General features: G+C 39.9%; 2 long non-coding RNA genes across 4 annotated transcripts in view; one reads left to right on the forward strand and one right to left on the reverse strand.

Moving 5' to 3' along the window:
* The window catches only part of LOC137571905 (uncharacterized), a 58339-nt gene that overhangs the window by 6367 nt on the left and 32320 nt on the right, over positions 1-19652 (forward strand). The gene's annotated exons all lie outside the window — the stretch shown is intronic.
* Positions 4517-5679, reverse strand: LOC137572050 (uncharacterized). 2 transcript variants are annotated; one of them, XR_011031532.1, is made up of 3 exons: positions 5450-5679; positions 4756-4924; positions 4517-4644 (listed from the first exon to the last, which is right to left on the reverse strand). It is a non-coding gene; the product is annotated as an uncharacterized lncRNA (long non-coding RNA). The 2 variants fall into 2 exon arrangements; XR_011031527.1 differs by having other exon boundaries at positions 5500-5673.

Consider the following 19652-nt stretch of genomic DNA (forward strand, 5'->3'; position numbering starts at 1 on the left):
TGGCAAAAAACTAAAGAATTTATTGTCCTGAAGCCTACTGTAAATTTAATAATAATATAAATTTTATAAAAAGTTCTATTGAGTCATCGAAAAGGACAAAACGTCGCCGAATGGCCCATCTAGTTCTCAGTCAAAACTTTATGCAAGTGCAATAAATATTATAATTTTTAAAATATATTGAATATTGAAAAAATCTTGTCGCTTGTCGTGGACATTGTATTGTCCACACACTATTACTTGGTCATTAGATCAATTATCAATTATATAGAATCAGAATTATTTATGTGAAACGATATCCAATTCGCGGATGTCGGAAGATTTATTTTTATCGGCAGGGTACGGCAGATAGTGCGTGTAGCTCCTTCAAGCGTCACCTGAAGAAGAAAGAGCTTACTTCCAGTGTGGCCTTAGGACACTTTCCGATATTTTTCACATACTCACTTAATACTAACAATCGATACTTAAAAATACTGACATCGATATCTGTGTACACATTTAACAGAATAATTAACCGGCATCTTACAATTAAGAAGTTTCTCACAACGTATTGCTAAGCTATGACACAATTTCTTCAATTCTTCAATTTACAACATTGAGATATCCAACAAATATTTTATTTGAAAACAATCGCGTCAAACGTTACAAAGTTATTTACAAATAGTAATTTTTTTCGACCGATCGCTCCTATGGGAGCTATATGTTATAGTCACTTGATCTCGATAAACTTACCAATATTAAATTCACGACAATTAAATTCACTTCGAACACGTGTAGCGACACCTAAAATACTGGTTCGCTCTCTCTAGACCGCGTTCCTAATAAACGTTTAATATATTTAAGTATATTTGGCTGCCTTATAATTTCTAAGTAGCGACGTGATCTTCAGCATCACACAACGTGCCTTGGAATCGGTTCCGGTCTACAAGCAAATTTCGTCATCCGAAGTCAAACTTGCCACCAATTTTCTTTGGCAGGTTTATGACACAGAGACGCTACCACTTGTGCGCGCTGCCAAAAAGGCGACTAGAATTTTACCGAGAGACGTATTTTGAATATTTTACGTGGCGCTTGCCACGATTCGCAAGAATCAACCCCCATTTATGGTTCCCTCAAATCGAACCCTTATTTCGCTTGCACAACATTGACGACGACGCACAGTTGGGCCTCTGCTCGGATAGCGTTGCAAAAATACGTTTTTTCATAATCGCGTTTGGCAAAAATGATATATGCAATCGATAGGAAATACTTCAGAGATTATGAATCCGACAAATTTTTGAATTCGGTTGAGATTCATGGGTGCTATAGGCGCCCAAAGTTGAGACATTTTTAGTGAAAAGGAAAAAATGATAATTTAAAAAAAAATCGCAACTTTAAAACTGAATATTGGGCGATTTCAACAATCGATCTTGGATTTAATAGCATGTTTCATAAATTTTAATAATTACTTAAATAGTTATTGAATTAGAAGCGTTTAAAAAATGTACTAAATATTGGCATTTTTTGAACTTTGATGGAATAAAACTAGCAAGACTCAACTAGTATCACTACCGGACTATATACACTAGGTAGGTGAAATATTTACCTATCAGATGTATATGGTCCCAATATGCGGAGACCTGCGACAGCGATGCGTAAGCCATAAAACTAAGGCAACCTCGCCTAAAAAATGCGCTGCAGGTATAAGGAAGAAGAAGAGCGCATGCGTATTGGCCTGTAGCTTCTTTGTACTTAAATGATAACATTGCGTAATGCTGTTTTGCAAATACTACCTGTTTACATATATGCCTTTCTACAATGATAAATTGTTAATTACCTGCTTTGGAAAAAATGACAAGACAGGTAAATGTTATTTAAGTTGATGAAAAGTTTGTCCTATTTGTGGGTTGGTCGTTTTTATTTCCGTTTACCTAATTGGATGTAAATATTAAGTTGTTTACCTAATTAATACAAAAAGGGTAATACCGATTTTTCGTTCTACCTGCAAAGGAGTCCTCGGAATTAATCAAATCAACTGTTGGCGACATAAAAAATCAAATAAGCCATCTGAAACCTGCTGTTTTCCAAACCAAGAGTGGAAAAACACTTACGGTTAACTTTGAGTTTTTCCTGACAATGATTGATGGAAAAGTGTTAAAAGAAATTACAAACAATTCCTCAACGTTAAAGTGTCCAATTTGCCAAAAAACTCAAAAAGAATTTCAGAACTTAGACGATTCAACAAGTGAGGAGAACTGGTACGAATATGGAATTTCTCCGTTGCATTGCAGAATAAAGTGTATGTATTTTATTCTGAAGCTAGCTTACACACTTCCTCGGCCAGGAGAAACAAAAACGGATAAAACATCTCGTGAGGATATTCAGAGCAGGAAGGAGATTATACAAGCTGAATTCTCTCGCAAGCTGGGACTGAAAGTTGACTGCCCAAAGTACGGATACGGAAATACGAATGATGGAAATACTTCAAGGAGATTTTTTGAAAATGATGAAGTGACATCTTTTATAACAGGTGTCAGTCAAGAGATCATTAAAAGGCTGGCTGCTATCTTGAATGTTATAAATTGCAAGGAAATGGTAAATGGTGAAAAATTTTCCGAATGTTTCAAAGACTGCTCAACTTTTGACTGAACTGTATCCGCAAAAAATACTTACCCCAACGGTACATAGGATTTTGGCTCACGGAAAGGATTTAATGTTTACCAATTGGAGAGCTATCCGAAGAAGCACAGGAATGTAAAAATAAGGACTACAAAAGGTTCAGATACACTAATACATTAAAAACTTCTCGTGTTAGACAAAATGAAGACCTTTTTAACATGCTAGCTGCCTCTTCGGACAAACTTTTTGCATCACTGAGACATGTGCGATCATGAAAAGATTTGGAAAATAGCAACTATAGTCCCGAAATGTTGAGTTTATTAGATGCTGATGTAAATATTGAAAATTATTTTGAAGAAAATCAGCCATCAATAGCAAATTTTCAATATTAACCTAAAAAAAAAATTTAAAAAAATTTTTTTTTCTTTTTGTAATTATGTTAAAAAATCAAATTAAAACATTAAAAAATGTTACCTAGTCATCTAAAACAATGAAAAATTCCATTTGTGATTAAAATAAACCGGGTTTCGATCCATTTTTAAAGGAAAAACATGCTTGGAAATATTTTCTGACTTTGACCTTGAATATTTCAGCACCACGAACACCCAGCACTTTTGACAAACATTCATTTTGAAACTTAAGGTATTCTTTATCATATGCTTTTTAACTTTTTAACTTTTAAACTTATGGTATTCTTTATCATATGCTTTTTTTAAAATCGCTTTATTGGTTTAGACGCTATGATTTTTGCAATGCTAAATGCCAGAAGGCCCCACTGTGCGACGCCGACAAATTCGAACTGATCACTGTGCACCTAGACGAGGAAATAATCAATGCTGTAGCAGATTTGATTTTGCGACCACCGGCGACAGACAAATATCTCGCCATCAAGTATCGTCTTCTTGAAAAATTCGCCGAATCTTTCGAATCCAAATTACGACGTCTACTTCACGGAGGTGCAACATCTGGATTAAAACCATCCGAAAATCTGGCAAACATGCGACGCACAGTGGAGCTCTTTGGCATTTTACATTGCAATAATCATAGCTTCTAAACCAATAAAGCGATTTTAAAAAAAGCATATGATAAAGAATACCATAAGTTTAAAAATGAATGTTTGTCAAAAGTGCTGAGTGTTCGTGGTGCTGTAATATTCAAGGTCAAAGTCAGAAAATATTTCCAAGCATGTTTTTCCTCTAAAAATAGAGCGAAACCCGGTTTTTTCAATCACAAATGGAATTTTTCATTGTTTTAAACGATTATGTTACATTTTTTAATGTTTTAATTTGATTTTTTAACATAATTACAAAAAGAAAAATTTATAAATTTTTTTTTTTTATTGATTTTGAAAATTTGCTATTGTTGGGTGATTTTCTTAAAAATAATTTTCAATATTTACATCAATATCTAATAAACTCAACATTTCGGGACTATAGTTGCTATTTTCCAAATCTTTTCATGATCGCACATGTCTCAGTGATGCAAAAAGTTTGTCCGAAGAGGCAGCTAGCATGTTAAATGGGTCTTCATTTTGTCTAACACGAGAAGTTTTTAATGTATTAGTATATCTGAACCTTTTGTACTACTTGTTTTTACATTCCTGTGCTTCTTCGGATAGCTCTCCAATTGGTAAACACTAATGTTCTATTAAATCCTTTTCGTGAGCCTAAATCCTATGTACCGTTGGGGTAAGTCTTTTTTGCGGATACAATTCAGTCAAAAGTTGAGTAGTCGTTGAAGTATATTGGAAAAATTTTTCACCATTTACCATTTCCTTGCAATTTATAACATATAAGATTGTTATCATGTCTTGTTGTCTGTAGACAACCTTTTAATGATCTCTTGACTGACAGCTGTTATAAAAGATGTCATTTCATCATTTTCAAAAAATTCTTTTCACTCGTTGCGGAGGAAGGACGTGTTTTTTTTTGCGCTTATCAACTTTTATTTTTTCCTCGCGATTAAATACTTTTACATAACTTTTGAATTCATTATTGGTCCTTCGAGCCGGATATCCTTCCGCTCCTCCAGCTTGCATCGGCGGAATTCCTGATAAGTACAAAATTTCATTATTCATTTCATTTACATACTACTAAAAGTGTGAGGTTTTCCCGCTTCTCCATAGCGACCTACACACTTTTACATATTGTATGTACATACCTGACCTGTTCCAAGGTTTCATGGTAGTTCCTAATCCTTAGCGTGATTGTCCAACGTTCTCATTTTACATTCCACGATTATCCATTTTCATTTATGTTTTTTTTTCCTCGCACTTGTCCAAATCCACCTTTTTTACATATGCATTCACATGTACATGTAATTTCCACAGCTGTTTGCCAAATCCGCGTAAAAGTTTAAAAAACAAAAAAAAAAAATTATTAAAGTGTTATAAAAAATAGGGAAAAATAAAAATCAAAGTGTTCACCGCGTTTTCTTATGTGTTGGAATAATAATCTTTAATGCCAAACTTATTTCCACACGCGCGTATCTACGTACATACATACATCGTCACCTGTTGATGTACGCGCATATGTACATACATATCCATATACATACAATCCCTTCGCACATTTACCACGACACAAAAGGCAAAAAAAATATTCTTTTTTTTAAATAGCACTTCACGTATGCACCGCGATTTCTTGCGCGTTCGAATTAGGTGCGAAATTAATTTCCTCACGCGCGTCTTTGGATACCGGTGCACTTGCTTACATACGTACATACATACATATGTATATGCTTACATAGTCATACATTGCACATACATATGTACATATCCACAACGCATAATACATTTCGGTGTCGCGCATTGATTTAACACAACCCCACATCCAATTAAATTACAATTACTTACGTTTTTTTTGTTGTTGTGAACAACGCGTGTGCATACATATCTATACTCACCTGTGTACTTATGCATGTACGTACACACATAGATCAAAGCATCTGTCCATATGCATTGATCGGTTGTTTTATTTGCGCACAACACTCGCTTGTTTTTCCGCACAACACTTGTTCTTGGTTTTTCCGCACAACCACAAAAAAAAAATTATTCACATACATAATTAAACAACAAAATCAAAAAACCAAATATATAAACAGCGGCCGACAGCTGTTTTCGGAGTAGTGGTGACACGTGAGTCGAGTCGTGATATCGATAGGCGGCTCAAGCGCGCCAAATTTAAATCACATTATTTCCGATTCTCTTTTTTTCGCCTAATTATATATCCGCCCATATTTATAAAACAATACATATATATTTTTCCAGCATTATCGTGCCCACATTTATATATCCGTCCATATTTATAAATCATTTATATAATTTTTCCGGCCAACTTTTTGCGCTCACATATATATATCCGTCCATATTTATAAATTATATATATAATTTTTTTCGGCCAGTATTTTGCGCTCATATATATATCCGCCCATATTTATAAATAAATACATATATATTTTTTCCAGCACTATCGGGCCCATATTTATATATCCGTCCATATTTATAAATTATATATATAATTTTTTCGGCCAGTATTTTGCGCTCATATATATATCCGCCCATATTTATAAATAAACACATATAAATTTTTTCCAGCACTATCGGGCCCATATTTATATATCCGTTCATATTTAAAAACTATATATATATTTTTTCCGGCCAGTATTTTGCGCTCAATATATATCCGCCCATATTTATAAATAAACACATATAAATTTTTTCCAGCACTATCGGGCCCATATTTATATATCCGTTCAGCTTTAAAAACTATATATATATTTTTTCCGGCCAGCCTTTTGCGCTCATATATATATCCGCCCATATTTCTAAATAAATACATATATATATATTTTTTCCAGCACTATCGGGCCCATATTTATATCTCCGTCCATATTTATAAATTATATATACAATTTTTTCCGGCCATTATTCTGCGCACACATATATATCCAGATCCAGATTTATATAAAAACGTATTTTCCTTTTATCCTATACATCTTTGTTTATATATTTCATCCGTGTTTTGTTTTATACGTACTCCCATCGGTAATTTTCAATCCGCATTCGTGCGTTCGTATATTATTCCGCATCTATCCCCATTAAAGAGGCTTCGTTTCCGAGCCACACGCGAGAAAATTCTCCCGCAATCCTGCGGTGCACAGTGAGGAAGTTCTTGCGTCCCCATACAGTCCACTTCTCACTTCCAAAACAAAAAAAAGGGACGCGCACAAACGCGGTGTTCGTCGGTAAGCTCGTCCCCTGAGTATGTCCACGGAGCCGTCCAAGACTGCGCCGAAGTCCAACAGTCTTTCGTCTCCCTCTGCAACTCCGGAGAAGGTTCGGCCTCCGACAACTCCGGTGACCGTGAAGCGTACGGATATTTCGCGCAAGTTCTCGTCAGTTCGCAGCCGCAGCGAATCCCCAAGGTCCCGTCCGTCTTCGTCCAGCTTACCTGAGGGTCGCAGATTCTCGGTTAAAGACTCGAGGGAACACCAAGGTCGTTCCAAGCTTTCAACTCAGACCCAGATTCCGCACGTTGTTGTGACGCACTGTTCTGACGCTCCCGTCACCCGATCCGTATCACAACAGCGTAGAGAACACTCCAGAATGTCCCTTTCCGATTTCGTTATAGCGTGCGACGCATTGACTCTGTTTGAAGCTCGCGAGAGTGAAGCTCTAACTTCTGAAGTGCCCTTGTTTTCCATTAAAATGCACTTAGAGCAGCTCAAATCCCTTTGGTCAACTGTCGAGATGGAATACTCCCGTTGTCACAAGGCCTTGACAATCCAAGCCGACGAGGAAAGCTTGGCAAACATAAGCCACATCAAGGCGAAGCACGAATCCGCTTACGCGGCATATGTGCGATGCGGGACGTTGTTCGGAGAACGCATCGAACAGCTCTCGGTACAGATGACGACTCTTAGGCGTCAGCCAACCGCTCCGTCGGGGCCACCGGGGCATAGAGTTCCTCCGTGTGAGGTAGAGACATTTGATGGCGACAGCCTAGCATGGCCCACATTCCGCGATTTGTTCGCCGCCATTTATATCGCCAATCCGTATTTGTCACAAGTGGAGAAGCTCTATCACTTGAACGCCAAGACGCGAGGGGAAGCGAGAACCATCGTGGCTAAGTCCCCCCTGACGAATGAGGGTTTCCAGGCCGCGTGGGAGAACCTCACCGCACGGTACGAAAACAGCCGTCTGCTGGTCATGACTCAAGCCAGACAACTCCTTCAGATTCCCGCGGTGGCACAAGAGTCGGGCAAATCCTTGCGAGAGCTGCAGACCGCGTTTCAAGGGTGTCTTACCGCACTTGAGCGTTCGGGTGTTAGTACTGAGAATTGGGATGTCCTACTTATCGCCATCTGCACTAGTAAATTGCCGAAGGCCACAATCCTCCTGTGGGAGCAATCAGTGCCCAATAAGACTGTCGTCTCAACGTGGTCCGATTTGAACCAATTTCTTACCGATCGGTATCGGGTCCTGGATGCCACCGACGAACATAAGTCGGCCCCAAGTGTCCAAGCCATCCCCATTGGCCCCCGCAAATCCTCTGCAACGATGAAAGTCCAAGCGTTTCCAGCGAAAGCTCAGCTCAAATCGGCGTCTTGCAAGCTGTGCCATCGGGAAAATCACCCAATACGGCTCTGCCCTAGTTTCCTTGATATGCCTGTTCAGAGGCGGCTGGAAACCATTAGACAGCAGGGACTTTGTCTGAACTGTTTTGCCCGCGGTCATCAAGTGAAGGGCTGCTCCAGTGCGCATAATTGCCATACCTGCAAGGAACGTCATCATACGCTGTTGCATCCTAGTGATGTGTCCGTGCCCTCGCCATCCGCTGCGCAAGTCCCACCATCCAGCGTCACAGAGCGCCCGTCCGCGAGCGACCAGCTCACAAATGCTCAAAGTTATTTTGCATCTACCCCAGGCAGAGGCCTTTTAGGCACTGCGATTGTCACTCTGCACCATCGTGGTGTGGATCATCATATTCGGGCGTTGATCGACTCGGGAGCCGATTCAACTTTTCTCTCCGAACGCGTCTTCAGCATGGTCCAGCCCCCCTTCTACCCAGTAGACGCCGCGGTTACTGGCATGGGCCAGAGTGATGGAGGCTGCGCCGACAAGGTGTGTCTGCTAATGCTGTCTCCCCCGTGTGACAGATTGAACAAGATTGAGGTCTCCGCCCTGGTCGTATCCAAATTGTCAGGGGCCATTCCAACAGCTCCATTCCTTAATACGGTTCCGACGCAGTGCCTCGATCGCCCCCTGGCTGACCCGTACTACAACAAGCCCGCGCCTATTGACATGATCATCGGTGTAGACCTGTTTCCCCACATCCTCGGAGAACGGATCAAAAAGGATATTGGTGATTTTGTCGGGCTAGAAACCATCTTTGGATGGGTTCTGTGTGGGGCTATCACTCCTGACCCCCCCGGTGTCTAGATCCGTTTTCGCGGCACAGACGCGAGTTAGTCCCGAAGCAAAGCTTGATGTACTCCTCACCAAGTTTTGGGAGGTGGAAGACCTTCCCGCAAAGCCGGAAAAGGAGGATGACGCATTCTGCGAGCGGAACTTCCAGGAGACCACCCAAAGGGGAAAGGACGGCCGATATGTTGTGTCCCTACCGTTCAAAGGTCCGAATAGCGTTGACTTGGGCCACTCAAGACCGATCGCGCTGGCTCAATTCCTGCGGAATGAGGCACGCCTTCTCAAGGATCCGGCTCGAAGGACCAATGTTCGTGGGGGGGCGGAAGGATCCAAATGAAATACAAGGAGTTGGCGGGTGCCAATTTCTTCAGTTTGTGGTGAGCGAGTGGTGAATTAAAACGCACGAGAAACTTCGGTTAACTAAATGTAGGTTTTATTATTTATATAATATTCACAGGTAAACCGGCACACACGGAAATGGTTCGGGTTGAAAGTGATTAACAAATCGTAAAAAAAATGCAAGAGAACGGGTGTTCGGGTGAAAGGCTCGATTCTTAGTGATGGCGGTGCCCATTGGAAAAAATCAAGTCACTCCTCCTGGTGTGACCGTAGACGCCGAGGATCAAAAAACCCTCCTCACTCCTCACCGCTCACTGCTCTTCGCCGCTCACTGCTGTTCACCCGGTGGCGTGAACATATTAATATTAATTTCAACATCCGAATTTTATTTTCATTTCGCAAATTCTTACTGTTGCTTTTGTTTAAATCTAAATAAAATCAAAACTTACAACAATACTTGCATTAGCGGTGTTGTTGTTTTGTTTATCTCTTTTGCTTTTGTGTCTTTACCGTTCTAACTAACTCTCGCGCTCTTGCGTACAAATTGTTGTTGCATGTGTTCAATTTGACGCGCTCTTCCGCTCTTTCCTATTCTTGATTGATTTGCGCTCTCGTCTTTTGCCTACCCGAACTCTGTGATACGTGTTTTTGTTTGTGTGCTTTCATCTCTTTTTATTCTTTAGTTGTGAAGGCTTACTCTGCACATTATCCCTTGTGTCAGAACTGGTCAGTACATTCTTATACACTGATTTTTTACCTTTAAAATTTTTATTTTTTATTTTTTGTATTTTCTTTTGTAATTAAATTAAACTTTTTGAAAAAATGGTTGTCTGCTCAAAAAATAATTGCATAGTTGCCACTAATGCGGTTGACTCCCATTCTTTGTTGGTTGTGTGACAATGCGGTTCACGCTAAGTGTGCAGGTTACACAGGCAGAATCAAGGAGTCTATTGCTAAAGGTGGTGGCTTAAAATATGGATGTGATGCTTGCCGGGAGGTCGAGAATGAGATGCACTCTTTCATGAGGCGGACTAGAGATAGTTTTGATGCTTTAAGGGCAGGTTTTAATAAACTCCAAGCGGAGTTTACTGCGGTGGAGACTCAGTTCAGAAGTTTATCGCTTATGAATGAGTCTCCGAAACGTAAAAGGACCAGTCCTTGGGGTGTTTCTGTATCTGTAGATCCGCCAGCGTCTCTTATCGTCCCCGACCGGTCTCATGCACCGTCCACTCCTAATGTACAGCAATTGATTTCGTTAAAGAGCCCGGTTGTGAATGCTATTAGTAAGGAATTGCCGGTATCACCTGGGAATGATCTCATAAAAACGATGACTATTGTAGTGTCCGATTTGTCCGGGCAATTACCCATTCCAATGGAAATTGCCGATAGTTCTAAAAGTATCGAGGGCCCCGTAAACAAGTTGACTGCTGCAGTGGGTGACTTGTCCAACGTTACTGCTGCGGCTGACGCTTCGGGACCGGGGCCTCTCGTTGGCATACCACCAAAGAAACATATATTTGTTTCTAGGCTAGACCCTGTTGTCACATCTAATGATGCAATATATTCGGAAGAAAGATAACGTCTCGAATATTGCGGTGGAGAAGTTTAAATTTTCTTATTCTCGGGACATTTCGTCCTTTGAAATTAGTGTTTCTGCCAATATCTTTGACACTATATGTCTAGAAGATTTTTTGCCAAAACATATAATAGTTAAGGAATATTGTTATAATGAAAAACAGAATGCGTGTGGTTGGTTGTGCAGTTCATTCGCGACTGACTTCTATTTGTCTCTCATCGAGTCATTGTTCTCTTTAACGCATCTCGAGAGAGAGCATACAAAGTTACATATATATATTCATGTGTGTGATCATGCATGCATTGAGTTGAGAGAGAATTATTTCAACACCCTTCCTCAATGCAAGTATGTCCACAAATTTATCTTATACTTAACAAATTCGTAAACTCTACATGCTTCTTCTTTGCAAGATTCTTGGTTAGGATATCAGCTATCATTTCATTAGTAGACTTATACTTTAAAATAATCTGACCATCATTAACTACTTGTCTAACAAAATGATATCTAATGTCCACGTGCTTCGTCCTTGAATGGTGTACCGGGTTCTTAGCCAATTGCTGCGCGCTGAGGTTATCGCCATACAAAACGGTAGATGTATCTTCCTCTCCGCAACCAATCTCGATGGTTAATCGACGCAATACAATGGCTTCTTTGCACGCTGTTGATAACGCCATGTATTCTGCTTCGGTGCTGCTAAGAGCAACACTCCGCTGCTTCTCCGATTTCCATGATATCGGTCCGCCAGCCAGAAAATATACATATCCTGTATAAGACTTGCGATCAATCCTATCGCCTGCCCAATCTGCGTCCACGAAACCAGTAAACGCCGCATCCGACTGCTTGTAATTAATCTTGAAGCCAACTGTCGAAGCCAAATATCTTAAAACATGCTTTATGGCTGCAAGGTGTTCATTATGGGGGGTCCTTGTTACGTTGAGCCAACTTCGATACTGAGTGGAGAATATCTGGTCTAGTAGTCAACGCAAGCCACATTAGCTCGCCTATCATTGACTGATAAAGAGTTGCATCAACCCTTTTACACTCCATTTTATCGCAGGCTACCTGATACCCTGCTTCTAACGGTGTTGCGGCTCTTCTGCACTGAGCATAGCCATATCGTTCCAGTAGATCCTTGATGTACTGTGAATGACCCAATGATATTTCGCCAAGCTCGGCATCACGGTGAACCTCCATGCCAAGGAACAAACGCACAGGTCCCTTGTCAACACATTCAAACGCTGCCATAATAGCTGACTTAATCCTGTCAAGATCCGATTTCTCCTGGCATCCTATGAGAAGATCGTCTACATAGACAAGGATTAGAGATAGGTTACTTTTTGCTTGCTGTTTGTATAGACATGGTTCATTAGCTCGCAAAACACTATCGAGTTTGGAGTTCCACTCCCGTCCCGACTGTTTGAGTCCATATAACGCCTTTTTTAACAGAAGTACCTTGCTTTTGTCTTCAGTTGCGTATCCTTCGGGCTGCCTCATGTATACGGTATCGCCCAAATCACTGTTTAAGTAAGCCGTGCATACATCCATCTGGTGTAGATACAATTTTAACTGCGCTGCTAGGGCCAAGATGAATCGAACACTCTCCAAGCGACATACAGGCGAGTATGTTTCATTGTAGTTCACTCCATAGCGCTGTGAACATCCTTTTGCTACTAGTCTCGCCTTAAAACGCTCGACTTCTCCCTTTGCATCACGCTTTACACTGTAGACCCACTTGCAGCCAACAGGTTTATACCCTTCCGGTAGCGTACTAAGCTGCCAAGTGTGATTTTGACATCAAGGAGTCATACTCCTTTTGCATAGCCTCACGCCAATACGAAGCAAACGGACTACTAACCGCCTCATCATAGGTCTCTGGTATGATCACCTCACTTGTAATCAATGCGCTTAAAATGTTGAACTGCTTCTTTGGTCTACCAGGCCTTCCAGTTCGAATCAGCTTCGGCCTACCGGGTCCAACCCGTTGTTTAACCACAGGTTCTGCCACTTCTTGTTCAACTGCCATGTCGAAATCTTCGCTACTGCTGCCCTTCTCGGTGACCTCTGCATCAGACTCGTCTGTACTACTCAAGTGATCTGCTGCATCAACAAATACTGCATCCTGATCATCCGTATATGGAAAATCAAACTTGACGATATCACCATTCGAATCGCCATTGCCGAAACGTCTCGCTTCTCAACAACTTGCCTGGTTTCGGCGTCGTACAACCGATACCCTTTCGCATTTCGAGAATAACCAACCATTCGGTATTCTTTGCCCTTTGGATCAAACTTGCCCTTATGATGTCCTTTGTCCAGTGCCACTGCAATAGACCCAAAAACTTTTAAATGACTTATTGATGGTTTCTTACCATTCCATGCTTCCATTGGAGTCATGTTAACCAGGGCTCGAGTTGGTGACCTATTCCGCAGATAAGCAGCTGTATAAACTGCCTCAGCCCAAAGAGATTGATGTAGACCAGACTGGATGAGCAAGCATCTTGACATCTCCACAAGAGTTCTGTTAACTCTCTCTGCTACACCGTTCTGCTGCGGCGTGTATGGTACCGTGAGCTGCCGCAATATTCCATTGCCCTTGAGAAACTCGTCAAACGATTTATTGACGTACTCGCGACCATTGTCGCTCCGAATGCACTTTAGCTTCTTTCCAGTTTGCCGCTCTGCCATGTTTTTAAACTCGACAAACTTTCCAAACACTTCATCCTTTCCCTTCAGGAAATATACAAATATGCGACGAGACCTGTCATCGATAAATGTCAAGAAGTATCTGCGGCCTCCAAGGCTTTTTGTATCAAACGGACCGCAAACATCTGAATGCACCAGCTCCAAGATTTCCTTAGCTCTGTTCTTGGTCGAATCTGGAAATGGCTGTACTGTGATCTTGCTTACCATGCAGATCTTGCAGGGTTCCAACGACGTTGAGTCAAACGTTCCCATGCCACAGCCCAAATCCTTTCGTGCAATTTCAGCTAAACTGCCATAGTTGAGATGTCCGTACCTTTTATGCCACAAATCTTCGTAAGTCTGTTCAATGGCATAGCATTCGCTCGGCGCTGTTCCAAAAATATACAAACGGCCAACTTTGTCCGCTTTCAAAATGCATTCGCCCTTTTGGATCACTCGTGCATACTTTAGTCCAAATTTAACGATGCTTCCATGTTCAACTGCTTTGCTCACCGACACGAAATTACCTCTCATTTTGGGTACATACAATACATTCTTTAATGTAAGTATACGTGAAACCATATTCAGCTTTACCTCGCCCTTTCCTTCAGCCTGAAGAAAGTTATTATCAGCCAAAACAATTTTTTCCGAATGTTTCTCAAATTTTGAAAACAAATTTCTGTTACAACACATATGGCTGGTGGCGCCACTGTCCAGACACCAGTTCGATCGTTCCCAACATTTCGCGTCCAACGCGTTCAGCAAACCTAACGATGACTGTACTGCCTTATTCGGGTTCGATGCAACCTTCCGACCGTTTACACTGGGACAATTTGCTTTAAAATGGCCTTTGCCGCCACACGCAAAACAGTTCCAAACTTTTTGCTTTTTCTTCCAATTGTCTCTCTGCATCGATTGCTTTTCCACCACTGTAAATGCTTTTGCGCTCTCGATCGGGTTTTCGCTCTCTCTTTTGCGTTCTCCTTGAATATACCACGTTTTTGAATTTTGAATATACCACGTTTTTACCGTTATCCGCCCAAAATTGTAAAAATTACCCCATTTGCATACTTTTAGGCTTTATTTTTAAAAAATTTTAAGCCTTTTTTAGTAAACAGCATGTATAAAATAATTAAAGGATGTCTACACAATTTATTTTTTTTTCAAGCAACGCTTCAAATCTTCAGACTTAAAGCTGAAAATGCCCCAATAACCAATAACTGCGCATTTTAGAATGGAAAATTTCTTATTATATTTAAGTATAAAAACACAAAATAGTATAATATACTTAATCCATTTGAAGAAGAGACAATATTCTTTAATAAAGAAGCAGTATTGCTCTCTTTGGCTTTTTTAGCTGAGATTAAAGCTGCATGCAAAAGAAGGTTTGTATTATTTCCTTCCTTGTCGGCAAGTTCTACCGCCCTTTTCAGCCGTGATCCTGCATCATTAAACGGCAGTCGTGGTCGTCCCATTCGGTTGGATAAGTCTTGCTCTTGGTCGACACTCATAATTTTGGCAAGCCAACTTATTTTTAAAAGTACCAATTGTACGATGACATTTTTTAAAATTTTTCGTTACATATAGGTGAAAACTCCTTATTTTCCTTGATATTTCGGCTTTCATTTCATTTGCTTCATTATTTCGTCGTAATTGGGCAATAATCCAGTCAATAACTGCTTTTTCATTTCGCTTGTTTTCAATCCATACTTCAAGAAGTGCAGCACGGCTAACCTTAAAATTGGCTTAAAATGCAAAATATCGAGAGAATGGTTAAACCTTAGGGTAAACATTTGCATAATTACTTTTTGGCACAAATTGGCAGAAATTATTTTTTTACTCCCAAATAGACGAAGACTTTCACTAGATTTATTCTAAAATATGACATTACAAACACAGTTCACAACTACAACATTGATAGCATATTTTAAAAACATTTATAAATAATAAATTTTTCATACCTTGACCTTTATTTTCCACTTTGTCGCCAAAAATTTGGATAGAAGGTGTGGCTGCAGCAAAAGTTCAAAATTAAGTGATTATTTTCGTCAATTTTGACAAAACAAACAGTTGATCAAACATGTGACTTTGAAGGGCTGCCAATAATGCAGGGTTGCACATAAAATTTTTTTAAATTTTGTTTTGGTGTACCCAATGTATGCTCTTTTCAAATATCAAGTCAAATTTTTTATTTGGCATTACAAAATTTTCCTACTTTATGCCAAAAAAGGGAAATCTGGCCCAATGTGCATTGTCAGACATGGTGGTTAAATCATTTAGAGGCAATTCAGTTTGTCTCCTCTTTAGTTTCCAGTCAAGACATGCTCATAGTTGTAGGTGATTTTAATTTACCCGCTTTAGCGTGGTCACTAACAGATGAATCTACCACGTTGCTGCCCTCTTTGTCACATGACTGCATTGATGGCCTTCTAGGCTTATCTTTATCCCAAGTCAATCCTGTCTTAAATTCTAATGGAAAATCGTTAGATCTTATTTTTGTATTGGATTCTTCTTATTGTGAGGTTTCTAGGATCGAACCATTTGTTCTTCCCGAAGACAAATTTCATCCTACATTTAATTTAAAAATTGATTTGCCCTTGCTTTCACCATTACTTGGTTCAAATGAGTTACCTCTAACTAGGTGCTTTCGTAAGACTGACTTTGCCAGCCTTAATGAAAACATTGCTACTACCGATTGGTCTTATCTGTACAATTGTAGAGATATGAACTCAGCTGTTCGTTTTTTCTATGATACTCTGAATTCACTCTTTGATATTTGTGTGCCTCTTGGTAAACTGGAGCGGCTTAACAAACCTCCCTGGTTCTCTCGTGAGTTATCCAATTTGAAAAATGTGAAGACACGATATTATAAGAAGTTTCAAAAAACACATCGTTCATCAGATTATGCTCTGTATACAGTCGCTCGTTCAAAGTTCATGATGCTTAATACACAACGCTATAAGAATTATCTGCAGCGGTGTAAGCTTCAGTTTTCTTCTGACCCTAAACAATTTTATAATTTTGTTAATTCGAAACGTAAGACCTCTGTGCACCCATCTTGTTTGTCTTTTCAAAATAAAAAAGCGAGCACTGATCAGGCAATTGCCGATATGTTTGCGAATTTTTTCAAAACAACCTATTCCTCAACGGAATATCGAGCAAGTCCGTATCCTTATCATTTAGAAAAAGCTACTTGCATTTTCAATCAATTCAATCCAGAGATTGATGGAAGTTCTCTTCTAAGTGAACTTTATCTAGTTAAACCTGTTTATTCTCCGGGGCCAGATAGTCTACCTGGATGTGTACTCAGGTTCTGTGCAAACGCATTATGTAAACCCATTTTAAAATTGTTTCTATTGTCTGTCGAATCTACCTCTTTTCCACATATTTGGAAGGAGTCGTATATCATTCCTCTGCATAAAAATGGCAAAAAGTCCGAAGCCTTTAACTATAGGGCTATCTCAAAATTGTCCGCTATTCCGAAAGCTTTTGAGAAAATTATAACTTCTCAATTGCAACATTTTTGCAGCTCTATTATTTCGCCATCCCAACATGGGTTTGTGAAACGTAGATCTACAACCACCAACCTTTTAGAATTTACATCAATAATTATCAAGGGGTTCAAAAATGGTAAACAAACTGATGTAATATATACTGACTTTAGCAAAGCCTTTGATTCCGTTAATCATACCCTATTACTTTCTAAGCTGAGCGACATTGGGTTTCCACCCCTTTTCCTTTCTCGGGTTCTAGAATATTTAACAAATAGAAAACAGAAGTACTTTTTAAGTGTTCTTTTTCCGCTTCCATTCCTGTGACTTCTGGTGTACCTCAAGGTAGTCATCTTGGCCCTCTGCTCTTCACACTATTCATTAACGATCTTTCATCAGTCATTGTTCATTCGCGTGTGCTTATGTATGCTGACGATTTCAAGCTTTGTCTTACTTATAAAGATACAGATTCATTAAGTCGGCTACAAGCTGATCTTAAAAACTTTCAATCCTGGTGCCACTTTAATCTACTAAATCTTAACACTACCAAATGTAAGGTAATGACTTTTTTTCGTAACTCTCCTCAACTGGTCACTTATTTTCTAAACAATAGCCCTCTAGAACGTCTAAATAATATGAATGATTTGGGCGTACTTATGGACCATAAGTTAAACTTTAACACCCATATTTCCACCACGGTCGCAAAGGCCATGAGTTTCCTGGGTTTCATTAAAATATGGTCAATCGAATTTGATGACCCCTATACAACTAAAGTTCTTTTTACTTCGCTTGTCCGTCCTATTTTAGAGCATGGATCTTGCATTTGGTCACCTCAATATGAGTAGCACCAGATTAGACTTGAATCCGTTCAAAAGCAGTTCTTGCTATATGCTCTTCGTGGCTTAAGCTGGGATCGCAATGTCAATTTGCCTTCGTATTCTAGTAGACTTCTCTTGATTAACCTTCCGTCCCTAACTAACCGTAGAATTATGCTTGGTGTCATTTTTATGCACAAGCTCCTAATTGGTGATATCGACTCGCCTGAGTTATTAGCCCAGGTAAATCTGTCGGTACCCTGTAGACGGAGTAGACATCCTTTGATACCTTTATCCCTTAGTCGTTGTTCTTCTAACTATGCTGTGCATAAACCTTTTAGGGTCCTCTGCTCTGATTACAACCTTCTATTCCCGGTAATCTGCTCAGAGTTTTCTATTAATTTGCTTAAATCATCTATCCTATCCCATATAGTTAATAGATAGCTATAGTATTATTTGGTGGTCTGTTTTTTCTATTGTGTATTTGTCCACGCGATTCGTGCCGTGCGTTATACGGCTGCACCCTTCGCTTGGTCGGGTGGGAGGTGGGCAGTTATCTGCTTGGGCTCGCGCGTAACAGGCTATGTCCTGGTGTCGTAGGGGCCACTTGAACGTACTGCGCCTAGTATCGTCAACGTCCGCTAAGAAATCTCCTTGCAGTATTTCCATCATTCGTGTTTCCGTATACGTACTTTGGGTAGCCAGCTTTCAGTCCCAGCTTCCGAGAGAATTCAGCTTGTATAATCTCCTTCTTGCTCTGAATATCCTCACGAGATGTTTTATCCGTTTTTGTTTCTCCTGGCCGAGGAAGTGTGTAAGCTAGCTTCAGAATAAAATCCATACACGTTAGTTCTCCTCACTCGTTGAATCGTCTAAGCCCTGAAATTCGTTTTGAGTTTTGCAAGTGTTTGTAATTTCTTTTAACACTTTTCTATCAATCATTGTCAGGAAAAAATCAAAATTAATCGCAAATGTTTTTCCACACTTGGTTTGGAAAACAGCAGGTTTCAGTTGGCTTATTTGATTTTTTATGTCGCCAACACTTGATTAATTCCGAGGACTCCTTTGCATATTTGAATAACAAAGGCCGACAATAGTGGGTCGATGACGGTCGAAGATTTCTCCAATGTTCAAAACACTCACTTCTTAGGCGCAAAGGCGCTTCGTCTTCTGTGTGTATAAACTGCTTGTAGGCGCTTTGTCCAGATGATCCATCACGTCCCCATTTGTTGAGTAATGTCAAATTTCCGGGAAGAAGATCCAACTCTCCATCAGGCATACTTTCAACAAGACGCCTCACAGTGTGATCCATTAAATCCTGGAGTTTCACCTTTACAGATACCTCTGTTATAATGTTATTTGCCGGTACTGCTTCCTTCTTGGCAAATCCATTTTTTTTGTATCCGGGAAGAACATTGACGTGATGACTTTTTAAGGAACTCCTTAAAATTTGGTACTTCTCCTTCGTCAATCCCAGGTCCATAAATAAGGAAAACGCTTCTTCCTCAGTGTACTTAGTGGCAACTAAGTTTGGTGGGGTTGGATTACTTTCCTTAATCCTAATTAGTCGAATAAGACTACTTTAAAGAAAGTTCTTCTGAAAGATGCTCCGTTGTAATGCTTTCAGTAGCTTGTAAACGTTGAATAATTTTCCACATCTTTATGCGGCCTTCATCTTCCTCGGCTAGTTGATGGTTGATCATCTTCGTGCTCCGAATCTACGAATG

Source organism: Drosophila tropicalis, unplaced genomic scaffold, assembly GCF_018151085.1.
Source record: "Drosophila tropicalis isolate 14030-0801.00 unplaced genomic scaffold, ASM1815108v1 contig_1002, whole genome shotgun sequence".
NCBI lineage: Eukaryota > Metazoa > Arthropoda > Insecta > Diptera > Drosophilidae > Drosophila > Drosophila tropicalis.